Genomic DNA, 16610 nt, shown 5'->3' on the forward strand with positions numbered 1-16610 from the left:
TCACTGGCAGGTCTTTTTACACAAGTGGGCTAGTTATGCTAAAAGGCTAATTTAATAGGTGTGAATGCTTACTATTTGACAAATTCTTGTTCCTTTGCCAACAAATAGCCACAGGTGAGAACTAAGAAATGGACAGACTCAGGGCAGCACATGTATAATCAGGCAGTTCTATCAGGGCTCTGTGCTATGCTTGCTATCGGAAGCTGCCCACCTGTCAGGTGACTAAGGGCTCATCCCATTTCCCAGTCTTCCTTCCCCAGCACCCTGACATGTTGCTGTGTAAGACACTAAGCCAAGAGCCCCACAGCAGTGTGGTACATTCAAAGAACACACAAAGATGAGCTAATTAAAAAGAGGAACTGCAGGAGCACCTGCCTCAGCCTTGTACCCACACTTGGCCCCTGCTTCTGAAATGCAATCTGCCACATTGTGAAAATGTGTCAATGTCTCACAGGCTTCGGAATCTCCCTACAGAGATGTACTCTCATCATTTCTCATGCCTGCACTTTTTAGCAGTCTTTTACATGTTGGTTAAGAATTTAAGGAAGAGAATTACTATGCAAATGCATGGATTCCTGTTTCTGCTGATGATAACTGGCCCAGTTTAAATCAGAGGCCACAAAAGTGGCAGAAGAAGAGCATAATTTCCAGAAGGAAGGCTCCTCAGAGAGTTACTCAGAGCTGTTAATCACTGCTAATGCCTCTTTAATTGTTATGCTTTTTACAATCACTAAATTGTGATCCACCCTCCTCAACCGCGCCAACCCAGTTTTGGAAGCTATGCCTCTATCCAATTTGTACAGAGAGGATTAACTTTTGGAATAAAAGTTGTGTTGTTGCAAATAAATAAAATTGATGGGAATCTGAATTTTTTTTACAACTTCAAACTGGTTTTTAATATCATATTTGGTTTATTTGTCCCGCTCCAATCACATTTTTCATAACCAATTCCCTTTTGATCACACATATAAGATATTGGGCTGAGTAAGAAAGTAATTTAAAGCTGTGAAAAAAAGTATCAATGGCATACATAGGGACTGAACCCCTAACCACTGCTTCTTTTGCCTCATAGGTGAGGTCACCCTAGGAATGGTTGAAGCTAGCATCCGAAGCAGAGCAACGGTTCATGTGTTACTATCCTAAAGTGAATCTGACAGGAACACTGAGCTATGCTTGTCATACCACACCTGAAGATATTTCACAAATAGAACACAAGGGAAAGCCTGAGATATGCAATAATTAACAAAAATGGTAATCTTTTAAAATTGGGAGAGGAGACAACATACACCTGAGTTCTTCCAATATTGTAATGGAAACTACAATATTTTTGGTTTCATGGCTTATTTGATAAAAAGTTATGTTCTTATGAATTCTTTCACTTTTTTTTTTGGCCATGCTGCATGGCATGCAGGATTTTAGTTCCCCAACCAGGATGGAACCCATGCCCCCCACAGTGAAAGTGCGGAGTCCTAACCACTGGACTGCCTCTTTCACTTTTCTAATACAGCATTTTGTAATACAGTTCATTTTTCTGTCCCTTCCCAGTTTTTGTACATACCGACACATATATTACAGTTGAATTCATAATATAATAATGTACACAAAACATTTGTGATTTTTTTCTTTTTGTGTAATATTTCATCTCTAGTGGATGCTGGGAGTGTGTGAAGCTATCAGCTCTAGGCTGAGTCTTGCTCTGGTAACTGCTTTTAGCTGAAGAGAGCTGCCTGGCCCAATGGCAGGATTCAGGCCCCAGGACAGCCTGAATCCAAAGGTTAGTTTGGGAGGTGGTGAGCTGTAATACAAAGGCAAGGCGTCCTTGCCTCAGTGGAGGGCAATTCTGGAGAGATCAGCTGAGACATTTGTTGTGACTGCACCTAGGCATAGCAGTTCAACTTCTCTCTAATTCTACTTTCTTCACATCCTTACAGGGCAATAGTCTGATAAAACTTCTAAGCTGCAAACACGGGCTTTCTTTCATGAAAAAGAATGACTCAGACAGTGGAGCTATTAACCACAAAGGACTATTCTCAGGCCTTGAAACCTACTGTGGTTTGCCTGGTTGGGTCATTGATCCTGAGAGCACTATCCAGTAGCATTCCTGAGAACAGATCTCCACCTCAGAGCCTGTTTCCTGGGGAAACAGAGCTATGATAACATTATAAACATTTTCCCATGCTGTAGCATAATCTTTCCACATAGTTCTCAATGAAACAGCTGTTTAATGTTCTTGTAAGCAGATTATCACATTTTAATGGACCATTTCCTTATAGTTGGACTATTGGTTGTTGCCAATATTTTGTCAGTATAAAGAGCATTCAGAGAACAGGATCAAGCCATTTTTGACGTTTCTTCTTGTTGTTTTAAACTATTTCTTAAAAAAATCTGAAGTATGGGCTATTATTAAGATAAAGATATGAAGGTTGTCAGTCAATCGATATTAAGGATTTATAGATCATAGCATTGCAAACATAAGTCCAATAGCAAAATATAACACCAGAATACTAAGGAATTGGGACAGATTATTTTATATATTATTGTTTCTTTAACCCAAGACTCAGAATAGGATGCTTGAGAGGCCCAAAGAGAAAAAGAGAACAGAATGGTCTATAATTAACTTCTGCAGCTAATTATACCATACTTGGCTGAGTAAATCTGAATCTACACAATGCTAGCACCCAGTATACAATAAATATTTGTTGAATACATGTATGTATGAATGAATAAATAAATATTCAGGTTGCTTTAAGTTTTAATTGAAATTCAAGAAAGCTCATTAATGTAGAAATGTAGAAAATGTATGTAATGTAGAAAATATGGACAGGATACTGAGAAGCCCTTAGCTTTAAGTTCTTAAATTGTTCCCATTCCAAAGCAAAAGTGATGGTGTTGGTAACAGTAATAGCATATGTGGTATGCAGAAGCTAGCAGAGGGACTAAGATGGAAGAGTTAAGGAGGAATAAAATACAGTTATAACTAGTAAAGGTACTCAGAGTCAACCAGAAAACAGTAAGCAAAGTTTGTTATTGCACCAGGACACATGCCACAAATTCATGGAAAGAAGTGTCAGAGACTGGAAGATATTAATGGAAATTCACATTTTAAATTTGGGGTAGATGAGGAACGAGGGCATGGTATATCTCGTGAGATGCACTGGCAATCCTATAGACATATCATAAGATTTATCCCCAGTTCTTGTCTCTTAAAATGCCTCAACAAGAATCATTTCTCAAATCAGGCTGTCTCTTCAATTATTCGTGAGTACACCTTGCTCATTCCAACATGTGTCCTGTCACTCACAGTGCCTCTCCCGGAATCCCCAAAAGAGAGCATCCCTCACTGGACAGGCATAAACAAGGGGACAAAGAGGAGAGGAATCCACTTCTTAGGAAGGAGAGGGAGGAAAAAGTACATCACAGTAGAGGCAAAGAATACTAAAAAACAGAAGCAGGAGAAAGGAAACTGCACCAAAGGCTTAGTTTATTTTTATAGAGATATTAATAGGTAAGCCTGGGGCTAACTTACCCAAAAGAGATATAAAACAAAAATGTCTGAATTTAGAGCTTTTCTTTTTCCCATAAACTTTTATCACTTCCCCACCGCTCTTTAAGTCCTAAAGAAAACAAAGGTTATATGGGAGATCTTTCTTAACATCTGAAAGCAAACAAAAACACATTATCCAAAAGGTCAACCACATCCAGCACTTGACAGGAAAAAGATATTACAAAGTTGTAAGATCTTGAATTCACACTCAGTGATAAACACCACACTCTTTTCAAAGCACTTCTTTAGTACACTGCAGAAAAGAGTCAAAATTAAAAGTCAAAAAACATGCTGACTTTTCTCTTCTTAGGCCATTCCCAAGCCTTGCCAGAATATTGCTGCTATTTCCTTTCTAGCTTCCAGAAGAATGTCAAAGGTCAACATAGTTTGTTTTGTCTATCCAACTAACAGTGAAATGTTTGGCCTGGTGACCTAGAAGGTAAATACATATTTGAGATTTTTTTAGCCTTGCGACTATCTTAACCTTGCTCTAAGTGCAAATCTTATGATGTAGGCAATCTTCTTTTTAAACAGTGAGCCAAATTTAAACTCCACTGTCTGCAGAACCTATACTACAGTAACTCTTACTACTAATATCCCTGTTTCACAAATCAGAACTACCCAAGGACTTATATAAATGAGCTAAGAATGAAGACACATGAAGTCAAGTTCCCATGTGGCAATACTAAGATTTGCTCTATCTCACAAATCCCTCCGATTTGCCTAACATTTCTACTAGGGTGAAAGCAGGGACATTGGTTTGTGAATACTAGTGTTACTTGATGTTTGCCTCCCACTGGCAATTAGATTCATCCCATCATTTAATTAAAAATTTTGTCACCACAAAATCAAGATTGTGAGGTTCATAACAGCATGAAAGTGTGAATGTGAGTGAGTGTAGGGCTTGAGGGGGTGGGGGGAGGGAAGTTAAGGAGACCTTAGACATAAGTAAGACCTGAGATGACACCTATGTGCCTCATATGTTTGCTTATGGTCACAATAAGTTTGAAATTTGAGTATAATTCACTTAAATCCCATTATTTCTATATAACAATTAAGGTTTTAAAGAATCAAATAGATATGTATCAAAAATGAACACCATTAAAAAAATACTTTGCCTATTCCAACAAGAGGGGAAGTGAATATCTAGTATGTGCTGGATGCTCTGACCTGTTATTAATTTTAAAATCTGGGCCGTGGTAGTAATTTTAACCATATATAGTTGTAGTCACAGGGTTTTCCATCATCTTCTAAATAGTTTGCTTTAAACTCCTATTAGCTCACTTTAAAAAACTAAACAGCTACTTGGTGTGAAATCTTGCTTCAGATGAAGATTCTATTTAACTAATTGTACAAACAGTTATATAGAGATGCAGAAAGCACTGTTATTAAATATAGAAACACTTTTATAGCACATTGCAATATTATCTAATGACTGATGACAGACTGTGAATAATAATTTACTCTGGGTACTTAAAATGTCAGGGAAGCAATAAAAAAGAAAATCAGAGTCTATAGAAAAGATTATGTCAACGATGTCATAACATCTTTGTTATGACAAAAATGTCATAACATTAAGAGGATCACAAGCAGAAAGGAACAGGTCCTAGTATAGATGCCACTCACTGTAGTATCAAAAAATAAAATAGATAACTTGAGCAGTAGAAGTAGTCAGCAGTTTTATCACTAAGTCAGGTTATAAGGCCACAAAACTTGAGGAATATAATATCCATAGATGGGCTCCAATTTGGACACTGATTACATAGAATTTGATGTTTTCATTGATGATATTAGGAACAGCAAAATATACTTAAGTATAAAAATAGACTACAAAAGTTCTTCAACTCATTTATGTTTGTTATTTTAGTTTAGTTTTGGATTTTTTTAAATTGGTGCTAAAACCAAATAGAAATAGAAGGTCCCTTTGGATCAATGATCTATTTTAAGTATAATTTTATTCAATAGTTTTTAGAAATGTTTTAATTTGATATAATTTTAAACTTAGAGGAAAGTTGCAAGATTAGTTCAAAAGCTTCCATATTCTTTTACCAAGATTCACCAATTTGTTAAAAATTTACCCCATTTGCTTTATTATGCGCTCTCTCTCTCTCATGGGTACACACACATACACACCATTTAAGAGCAAGTAGCAGACATCATGCCCCTTTACTACTAAATACTTCAGTGTGTATTTCCTTAGAACAAGAATGCTCCCTTACAAAAACACAGTAAAATCATAAAGATGAGGAAATTTAACACTGGTACAATACTATTACCTAAAACACAGTCCAAATTCAAGTTTTCCTTACTGTCCCAATAATATTCTTTACAGCTACTTTTTTTTTCTAGTCCAGGATCCAATAAAGGATCAATATTTGTTGATCCAATAAAGGATCAACAAATATTGCATTTGTTTGTCTTGTGTCTTTCGTTTTCCCTCCTCTAGAACAATTCCTCAGTCGTTCTTTGTCTTTCAAACAATATTTCTCAGATACCTACCCTTCCAGCCACTCTTCCTTGTTGGTGTGGTTACAAAAGATTGAACACGGCACCTAACCACTTGGTACCTACAGTCAACTCGAAGAGAAAGATATATAGACCAATAGGAAGCACATCTTGAAAGTATAAGCTGGAGTCTCCCCATTTTTATCAGCTCAAAACCATTGCTTTATCTTTTTCCTATCTCCCATTTGGGAACAGGAAAATAATTCTATAGTCAGAATGATCATTGGTAAAAGTTATTTATAAAATAACTTTTAATTCAAGGAGTTATCTGAAGTAATATAGAGTACTATACAACAGTATGCAGTAAAATCGTATACATACACAAACATGCACACACAGAGGTTTGTGGGGGAGGGGGGTGGTTTTTTCTTTTTTTTAAGAAACAGGCATGTTTCTTCTAAATGGAAGATGTGTTACAATTTCCATTTATTTTCAGAAATAGAGAAAAATTGGACATGGTGAAAAGAACTGTGCTCCCTTTCTGAAGTTGGAGAAGCTATATTCAAATCTAACCTCAATCATTTATTAGCTAAGTGATCTTAGGAAAGTCACTTAAAATCTGGGCCTTAATTACTTCATCTGTAAAATCAGATAACAATAGTTAACTATAGACTTTAACGAGTAACAAAAGAACATATGTGAAAATTTTTCATAAAAAGTTAAGCACTGTGTAATATATATATACATGTATATATGCATGTACACATATATATGTGCATCTACAGATGTAGTGATGTATATAGGTGGATGTGTGTATGTACGTGCATGTGAGAACAGACAGAGAGAGAATGACAGTGAGAGAAAGCTTAAAGATGTATTTGATTTGAATTTTTTTCCTGACAGGGTCCTCCCTCTCACCACTTAGAAGAGTACTGAATCCCAAATTTCTCAGTTTGAGCGTGGGCCTCCCACTTCTCTTGGGATGGCTGTCTTCCAGTGGCCACATACAAGCAGCATTCCATTCTGTCCACTAAGTACAGAAGTTCTATTCTTCCTGTCACGTGGCCTTTCCATGAGCTTCTAAACTGACAGTGTTAAGAGGGCAGAGATCATGCCTGGGATTATCCCTTTCCCTTACTCACTGTCAAGTCTCTAGAACCAACACAGTCCTGGGTACAGAGAGGGTACCCAACAAATATTTGTGGAATGGTGAACACCAGCTGAGACATTTTCCAGCCCAAAATACCATGACACAGCATCACTGGCTCCTTCTAGAGGTAGTTGCTACTCAGACAACAGCAGGGAAACCAGAACTTACATCAACCTCCTCCATATTAGGATAAATGGTGTTTAAAAAGAAAAAGTTCATTCCTGGAACTCTGAATCAGCATAAACACTACAGTCATGTATAAATCCTATTAGAACTGTGTAAATGAATTAAAAATGATTATCATTAACGTATTAATTATTTAAGCCCTTCCCCACTCTCTTTTACATTCCATTGCCTTAATTTTCTTCATAGCACATCACTCTGAAGTTATCATTTTTGTTATTTGTGGGGTTTTTTTGTTGTTGTCTTTCTCTCCACTTTCTGTTTTTCTCCCTGCTAGTCACCAGCACCTAGAACAATAACTGAAAAAAGTAGCTACTCAATAAATATTTGTATTGATGGAACAAAGTACTTGAAAATTGCTTCTTTAATGAGGTAAACATTTTCTATATTATTATATACACATATCACTGGATTAATAAACCTTTTCCTGTAGTTAGTACAACAATAAACTTTAGCTCAGCTAAAGCCCTGGTGATCATTTAAAACAAACTAAGGAAGTTTATAGATTTGCAACAAGGTAGAGTCTCTTGATTACTAATTTTGCCATCTAAAAAATTAAGCTTAAATATAGCACAAAAGCAGAAAACTAATGACAAATTAAAGGAAGCAAACTTCTAAATGCTTGGCAGATTTGCATCTTCCTTTTTATTAATATGAAGGATTGAGTATCCAAATAATGAAAAAGAAAGGGTATGAAAACAAAAACAGAGGTAAATGAAAAACAGTCCTAAATACTAAAAGTGAATGAAGAGGAGAAAGAGGTGTCAGAATGTTGTAGGAAGTACAAAGAATCAGGAAAAACAGAACAAAAAGTAGAAAAAAGATAGCAATCAGAGGCATTTTCAGTTAAAATTTTTTTGTGCACTAATCACTCAGTGGAGTAACTCACAAAAATTAGGCTCATTTGTCACCGTTATGCTTGATGTCTGGCTGAAATCCCTCTTGATCTCTCCTTTGAAAGACCCTAAAATGACTTTGTTTTATTAGAGCTCACAGACAAGTAAAAACTTCCCTTTCCCAGAGCAGCTGCAAACTCACTCTATTGCCCACTCTATTTATATTTCCCCACCTAGGCTAAATTTGTCCTCTGGTGATTAATGGGATTTCTGGTCCAAGTAGTGGTGGAGAGAAAAATGTTACTAAAGCCAGCATTTTACTAAAACTATGTGTGACCCACTCTTTCTGACATTCGCTGAAGAACAACCTACCATACATCTGTGCAAAGTTAATGACATAGGATGAAGAAAGTGAGGGACTGACCCAGAACTAGTATGCCCACTTATGCAAAGACAGGAGAAAATCAGAAAAAAATATGATATCATAAATGTGTGGCACAGACTGTGGCAGTCTAAGCCAGCAGTCCTCAGCATTAAGGAGACTTGGCAAAGAGATAAAGAGATGGGGGGCGGGTGGGGGGGGGAAGGCATCACTAGAGCACATGGCATCTAGCAGGAGGCATTAAACCTGCAGCCAGAAGACAAAGGGCAATGAGTGGAAGCAGGGCTCCAGTTCCTGTTTAGAGATCAGAAGCAGAACTAAAAGTCCTGAAAAGAAACAGAATAAGTGAAAAGAACTGAGTGGTGTACAAGGAAGCAACCCCCTCTCAGAAATAAGACCGAGAGATAAACCCAGATTCTAGAACCTCTAGTACCAGAAAGTATAACTTGGTACTAAATTCTTTAAGAATTAAACTAGAGCTTACTAGGCATCCTTGCCGAAGAGCAGGGTTAGCCTTGGAGTTAAGGTGTCAAGTAATGGCTGCAGAGAAGTACATAGTGAAGAGCATAAAAAAATCTGATTCTTTTCTCCAACACAATTGTTCAGAACTATCAGGGGAGCTTTTTTTCTTCCAGTTTTATTGAGATATAATTGACACACAGCACTGTATAAGCTTAAGGTGTACAGCATAATAATTTGACTTACATACATCATGAAATGATTATCACAATAAGTTTAGTGAACATCCATTATCTCACATAGATACAAAAGTAAAGATACAGAGAAAAGAAATTTTTCCTTGTGATGAGAATTCTTTCATGTATAACATATAGCAGTGTTAATTACAATGATCATGTTGTACATTACATCCCTAGTACTTATTTATCTTATAACTAGAAATTTGTACTTTTTTACCATCTTCATCCAACTCACTCTCCTACAAACCCCTGCCTCTGGTCTGATCCACAAATCTGATCTTTTTTTCCTATGAGTTTGTTTGATTTAGAAATATAATTGACCTACAACACTATGTTAGTTTCTGTTATGCAAGATAGTGATTCAATATTTCTATACATTTCAAAATGATCACTGCAATAAATCTAGCTATGATATGTCACCATACATAGGAATTACATAGTTATTAACTATATTTCCCATACTGTATATTTCATACCTATGACACATCTATTTTGTAACTAGAAATTTGTACCTCTCAATCTCCCTCATCTATTTCTTTCCTCCCCACACCATCTCTGGCAACCATCTGTTAGTTCTCTGTATCTATAACTCTGTTTTTATTTTATGTTTGTTTGTTTTGTTTTTCAGATTCCACATATAAGTGATATCATACATCATTTATCTTTCTCTGTCGGACTCATTTCACTTAGCATAATACCCCTAGGTCCATCTGTGTTATTGGAAATGGCAAGATTTCATTCTTCTTTATGGCTGAGTAATATTCCACTGTGTGTTTGTGTGTGTGTGTGTGTGTGTGTGTGTGTGTGTGTATGTGTGTGTGTATCTTGCATCTTTATTCATCTATTGATGGACACTAAGGTTGCTTCCATATCTTGGCTATCGTGGAGAATACTTCAATAAATATAGGGGTGCATATATATTTTTAAGTACTGTTTGTTTTTTTTTTTCTTTGGATATATTCCCAGGAGTAGAATTGCTGGATCATATGGTAGTTCTGTTTTTAATTTTTTGAGGACTCTCCATACTGTTTTCCATAGTGGCCACAAGAGTTTACATTCCTACCAACAGAGAACAAGAGTTCCCTTTCCTCCACATCCTCACCAACAATTGTTATTTGTTGTCTATTTGAGAATAGCCATTTTGACAGGTGTGAGGTGATATCTCATTGCTGTTTGGATTTGCATTTCCCTGATGATAGTGATGTTGAGCCTCTTTTCATGTGCCAGTTGACCATCTATATGTCTTCTTTGGAAAAATGCCTATATATATCCTCTGCCCATTTTTAATAAGTTTGTCTGTTTGTTTGATGTTGAATTGTATAAGTTCCTTGCATATTTTGGATTTTAACCCCTTATCAGATATATCATTTGCAAAGATCTTTTCCCATTCAGTACGTTGTTTTTTTGTTTTGTTGACAGTTTCCTTTGTTGTGAAAATGCTTTTTGTTTGATGTAGCCCCATTTATTTATTTATGCTTTTGTTTCCCTTGCCTGAGGAGACATATCCAAAAAAATATTAAGACTGATGTCAAAGCACATACTGCCTATGTTTTCTTCTAGAAGTTTTATGTTTTTAAGCCTTAAATTTTAGTCTTTATTCCATTATGAGTTGACTTTTGTGCACAGTATGAGAGAGTGGTCCAGTTTGATTTTTTTAACATAGTTGTCCAGTTTTCCCAACACCATTTATTGAAGAGGCTGTCTTTTTCTCATTGTATATTTTTGCCTCCTTTGTCATAAATTGATTGCTCATGTAAGTGTGGGTGCATTTCTGGGCTGTCTATTATGTTCCATTGATCTATGTATCTGTTTTGTGCAAGTACCATACTGTTTTGATGACTGTAGCTTTGTAGTATAGTTTGAAATCAGGGGGTATGATACCTGTAGCTTTGTTCTTCTTTCTCAAGTTTGTTTTGGCTATTCTGGGTCTTTTGTGTTGCTATGCAAAATTTTTAATTATTTGTTTTCATTTGCATGGAATACCTTTTGCTATACCCTTGCATTCAGTGTGTTCTTTAGCTCTGAAATGAGTCTCTTATAGGCAGCATATTGATGGGTCTTGCTTTTTATCCATTCAGCCACTCTTTCTTTTAATTGTAGCATTTAGTCCATTTACATTTGAAATAGTATTGATAGGTATGTAGTTACTGCATTTGGTTAATTGTTTTGAGGTTGTTTTTATAGTTATTTTTCCTTTCTTTCCTCTTCTTTTGTTCACTTCCCTTGTGATTTGATGACTATCTTTAATACTATGTTTGGATTCCTTTCTCCTTTTTGTGTGTATTTATTATAGATTTTTGGCTTGTGGTTACCATGAGGTAGATAGATAGACAAACAGAAAGACAGACATATAGATAGATAGATAGATAGATAGATAGATAGATAGATAGACAGATAGACAGATAGATAGGGTTAGATGATAGGTAGATAGATAGACAGATAAGACAGATAGATAGGGATAGATGATAGGTAGATAGATAGATGATAGATGATAGATAGATAAATAGATGATAGATAGATAGATAGATAGGGATAGATGATAGATGATAGATAGATAGATAGATAGATAGATAGATAGATAGATAGATAGATAGATGATAGATAGATAGATAATTCTATTTTGTTGATCTCTTAAGTCCATTTTAACAACCCTGCATTTTTACTCTCCACTACCACATTTACTGTTTTGGACAGCATATTTTACATCATTTCATTTTGTTTATCCCTTAACCACTTATTGTGGATATAGATTATTTTACTCCTTTTGTCTTTTAAGCTTCCTACTAGCTTTATACATGGTTGATTTACTACTTTTATGTATATTTGCCTTTACCAATTAGATTTGTCCTTTTGTAATATTCATGTTTCTAGTTGTGGCCTTTTCTTTTCCTTTTTTTTTGTTTGTTTGACTGTTTTTTCTGGCACACAGAATTTTTGTTTGTTTGTTTGTTTGTTTGTTTGTTGTTTTTTTGGCACACAGAATTTTAATAACCCTTGTAATACCCCACACAACTTCTTAGAAAATGCCAAGTATGTTAACAAAACTCCTAACTGTACAGGAAGATAATAACGTTTGGCTTCTTCATATGGCCACATCCCTTCATTACTGGATGGTGACACTGGTCAGAGTGCCACCCAGTTACTAGTGTGGGAAATCCCCATCTGTGACAATAAATATATAAATTCTGCTTGCTGTAACACCTGGTTTGTGTAGGTTCCATTTGCCCTATTGGTCACAAATGAGCTGTTGATACCATTTCTGACCCCAAATAAATAAAGTCCATTAACAAGTTGCAGCATGATGAGAGGGCCTCATGTAGAGAACTTGGGCCCCTTTTTCTGGATATTATCTGCAGTTGCCTGAATCGGAAGCCAACGAAGGGGTTCATCCAGATCAGCAAGGGGGGGGCCTCCCAAAGACTGACTTCATCTCTTCCCACTGCAGCCTCTGCTCCCACTCAGGCTTCTTACTCTTCAGCCTCTCAACCTCCGTTTCATCATTGCATATGGAGTGGATCTGAGTGCCAAACATCACTGCAGTGAAACTGAAAAACAGCAGACCCTCAAGGCACAGGAAGATCAATAGAATTACAGTGACTAGAGATGAACAATCACTGCATTCAGTCCACTGCCCTTGGATGCAGGGGATGAACTGCAGCCCTCAGAGGACAAGTGTGAGCATGAATGCCAGCACGAAGTACATAGTGAAGAGCACAAAAAAATCTGATTCTTTTCTCCAACACAATTGTTCAGCCATGGCAAGGAGATCCATTTTCCAAATACATCTTTTGCAAACACTGCAGTTGTGGGTGTGCTCAGGCTTGATACAGCAGCACTTGGGGTACTCGTAGATCACTTCTTCTGCAAACTCTTCAGTTTGCAGGCTTCAGCTGCAAACTCTCCATGTATTCGTTAATAGCATTTCCTTTGGGTACGCCCCAGGGCTGGTGAGCATGGTCCTCAGGTAAGACGACAGGGCAAGCATCACCAGGCAGATTAAAAACGACCCTATTGACCACAGAGTACCAGGAGTCTCTGGAAGGCAGCAGCAAAACTAACATCACCATGAAGTCCAAATATATGATCAGAAGCCACATCATGATGGTGCATATCATGCCGCTGCTGTCACGGATGAACTAGAGGAGGATGAAAAGTCGTAGTTGTCATTTTCAGTCAGGAGAGGATGATGTTTGACATCCCAGAGTCAGTGTCCTGATGATGGCATGGTTTCCCTCACAATTTATTTCTAAACATTTCTTGAACATTTTGTGCCTTTTCTTCAGGATCTTAAGGTGCCTACTGTCCCATGTGATAGAATGCGAGGCCCAGGTGGGGTCGCCTGGCACCTTGACTCCTCCAGGCCTGCGGCAGCGGCAACATCAACTGTAGCAGCGGAGGCAGGGACACATTGTACAGCAGCGCTCATGTTCAGGCCAGAGCCGCCCACAGCTCCGCTCAGCTGGGTCCCACGGGCTAGTGAGAGGGAGGCTGCCACCGAGCGCACATGAGAGCCAGAGCCCAGCCTGGAGAGCTGGCCTTTTCTTTTTTATTGTAGAGAAGTCCCTTTAACATTTCTTGTAAGGCTGATTTGATGGTGCTGAATTATGTTAGCTTTTGCTTATCTGTAAAACATTTGATCTCTCCATCAAATCTGAATGAAAGCCTTGACAGGTAGAGTATTCTTGGTTGGAGGTGTTTCTCTTTCATTCCTTTGAATATATCAAGTTACTCCTTTCTGGCCTGCAGAGTTTCTGTTGAAAAGTCAGTTGATTTCCTTATGAGAGTTCCCTTACACCTAACATTTTGCTTTTCCCTTGATGCTTTTAATAGTCTCTCATTATCTTTAATTTTTGCCATTTTAATTACGTGTCTTGGTGTGTTCCTTTTTGGAATACACCAAGACACATTGTAATTAAAATGTTCTTTTTGCCTAACTTGCTGTAACCCTTTTTGGGTTGATCCAGTTTGGGACACTCTGTGCTTCCTGGGCCTGGATCTTTCCTTTCTCAGGTTAGGGAAGTTTTCAGCCATTGTCTCTTCAAATATGTTCTCTGACCCTTTCCATCTCTCTTCTCTTTATGGGACCCCTATAATGCAAATAGTACTACTGATGTAGTCCCAGAAATCTCTCAAACTTCCTCATTTCTTTGTATTCTTTTTTTCTTTTTTCTGTTCAGCTTCAGTGATTTCTACTACTCTGTCTTCCAGCTTGCTGATCTGTTCCTCTGTATCATCTAATCTATTCTTGATTCCTTCTAGTGTATTTTTTATTTCAGTTATTGTATTCTGCAGCTCTGCTTGGTTCTTTATATTTTCTAACTTTGTTATAAACTTCTAACTTCTCACTCTGTTCATCCAATCTTCTCCAGAATTCTTTGAGCATCTTTACAATCATTACCTTGAAATCTTTATCAGGTAGATTGCTTACTTCACTTCACTTAGTTCCTCTTCTGAGGTTTTATCTTATTCTTTCATTTGGAACATACTCCTCTATTGCCTTATTTTGCCTAACTTGTTGTTCTTATTTCTGTGTATTTGGTAGGTTGTTACATTTCCTGACCTTGAAGAAGTGACCTTTTGCAGGAGAAGTCCTACGCATTCCAGCAGTGCACTCCTTCCTGGTCACCAGAGCTATAGGTTCTAGGGTATCCCCTATGTTGGCTGCATAGGTCCTTCTGTTGTAGCAGGCTGACTACTATGGGCAAGTCTGGTAGGCATGGCTAGCCCCCAGTTGGGTTGTTTTCCAGGCCCTGCCTTGTACAGAGGCTGCTGGCCAGTGGCAGGTGAGGCTGGGTCATAAGGTGACTGGCCACAGAGCACCAGGTGGTCCCAGGGCTGGTGCTGGTCAATTGGTGGGCTGAGCCACATCTGGCAAGGGTGGTTATGGGGACAGGCTTCCAATATATAGTGTCAGCCTGCTGATGGGTGGGGCTGATTCCTGACACAGCTGACTGTAGGGTCCATGGAGCCCAAAGCTGGTGTCCGCCCGCTGGTGATTGATTACTTTAGGGTTAGTGTCAGTGCACTGGTATGCAGGGGCAGGTCTTGGGCCCTTTAGTGGACAGGGCCAGGTCCCAGGGTGGCTGTGGGTGCAGGGAGTCTGGGGCTGAGTTCCTGTCAAGGTAGTTACTTAACTTGAGGGTCCCAGTACTGGCACTGACAGGCTAGTGGGCAAGGCCAGTTCCCAGTGCTAATAATCTACAGGAAGGATTCCAAAATGGCACTTGCCAGCACCAGTGTCCTCATGGTAGAATAAGCTCTCCAAAATGGCTGACGTCAATATGTCCCCAGGGTGAGCTCCAGTTTCCTCTTACCTCTTCAGGAGGCTCCCCAAGATCAGCAGGTGTGTCTGACCCAGGCTCCTTTCAAATAACTGCTTCTGCCCTGGGTCGCAGAGCATGTGAGATTTTGTGTGCACCATTTAAGAGTGGAGTCTCTATTTCCCACAGCCTTGTGTGTCTCCTGAAAGTAAGCCCAGCTGGCCTTCAAAGCCAAACATTCTGGGACTTGTCTTCCCGGTACAGGACCCCCTCAGTCTTTGGGAAGAAACTTTACAACTGTAATTATCCTCCCACTTGTGGATCACCCACCAGGGGGTATGGGTCTTGTCTATACTGCATCTCAGCCCCTCCTGCCCATCATGTTGTGGTTCCTTCTTTACATCTTTAATTGTAGAAGATCTTTTCTACTAGTCTTCTGGTCTTTCTTATCAATAGTGCTCATTAAGTGGTTGTAATTTTGGTATGCCCATGGAAGGAGGAGAGCTCAGGATCTCGGTCATTCCCCCTGGGGAACTTATCTTTAACATACAAGTTTTCAGTCCCCATTCTAGATATGATGAATCAGAATATTTGAATATAGTGTCTACAAGCCTCTTTTTTAAAATTTCTCCAGATGATCCTACTGTACAATCACTAGTGGAATCTACTCTTCTAGAGTCTGGAGTAGAGACAATTACTTCTGGGATTAGAATTCAAAGTAATAATGCAAAAAATATCTCTCTAGGAAGGGCAAAAGCATAAATTCATAAATGTTAAAATAAATATACATATATTCAGAGTTGGATTTTCTTCCTTTTTTCCTCATCTAGCTCTGGAAAATGTTCAATCCTGACCAGTATGTACGAGTCAGGAATTATTTCAGCATCCTTGCTTATGAATATCACACGTGTTTTTCTCTTCAACTGGATGCTATATGTGCTCCATTGGTTTCTTTTCACATCTATCAACAACACTCCCCTTACATCAAATAACATTCTACCTCATACCATCAATGATTCATCTCTTCTGTGGGGACTCACAGCTGGTTCTTCTGACTCCTCTTTTCTACATGGGAAGTGAAGCTCAATCCTTCATATCTCCAACCATTCTCT

The 16610-nt window shown here is 38.1% G+C and overlaps 1 protein-coding gene and 1 pseudogene across 2 annotated transcripts in view; both read right to left on the reverse strand.

Annotated features, from left to right (window-relative positions):
- Nucleotides 1-16610, reverse strand: part of GUCY1A2 (guanylate cyclase 1 soluble subunit alpha 2) — a 401728-nt gene that overhangs the window by 326354 nt on the left and 58764 nt on the right. The gene's annotated exons all lie outside the window — the stretch shown is intronic.
- On the reverse strand, nt 12472-13463 carry LOC137771313 (palmitoyltransferase ZDHHC7 pseudogene; annotated as a pseudogene).

Source organism: Eschrichtius robustus, chromosome 11, assembly GCF_028021215.1.
Source record: "Eschrichtius robustus isolate mEscRob2 chromosome 11, mEscRob2.pri, whole genome shotgun sequence".
Taxonomy (NCBI): Eukaryota; Metazoa; Chordata; class Mammalia; order Artiodactyla; family Eschrichtiidae; genus Eschrichtius; species Eschrichtius robustus.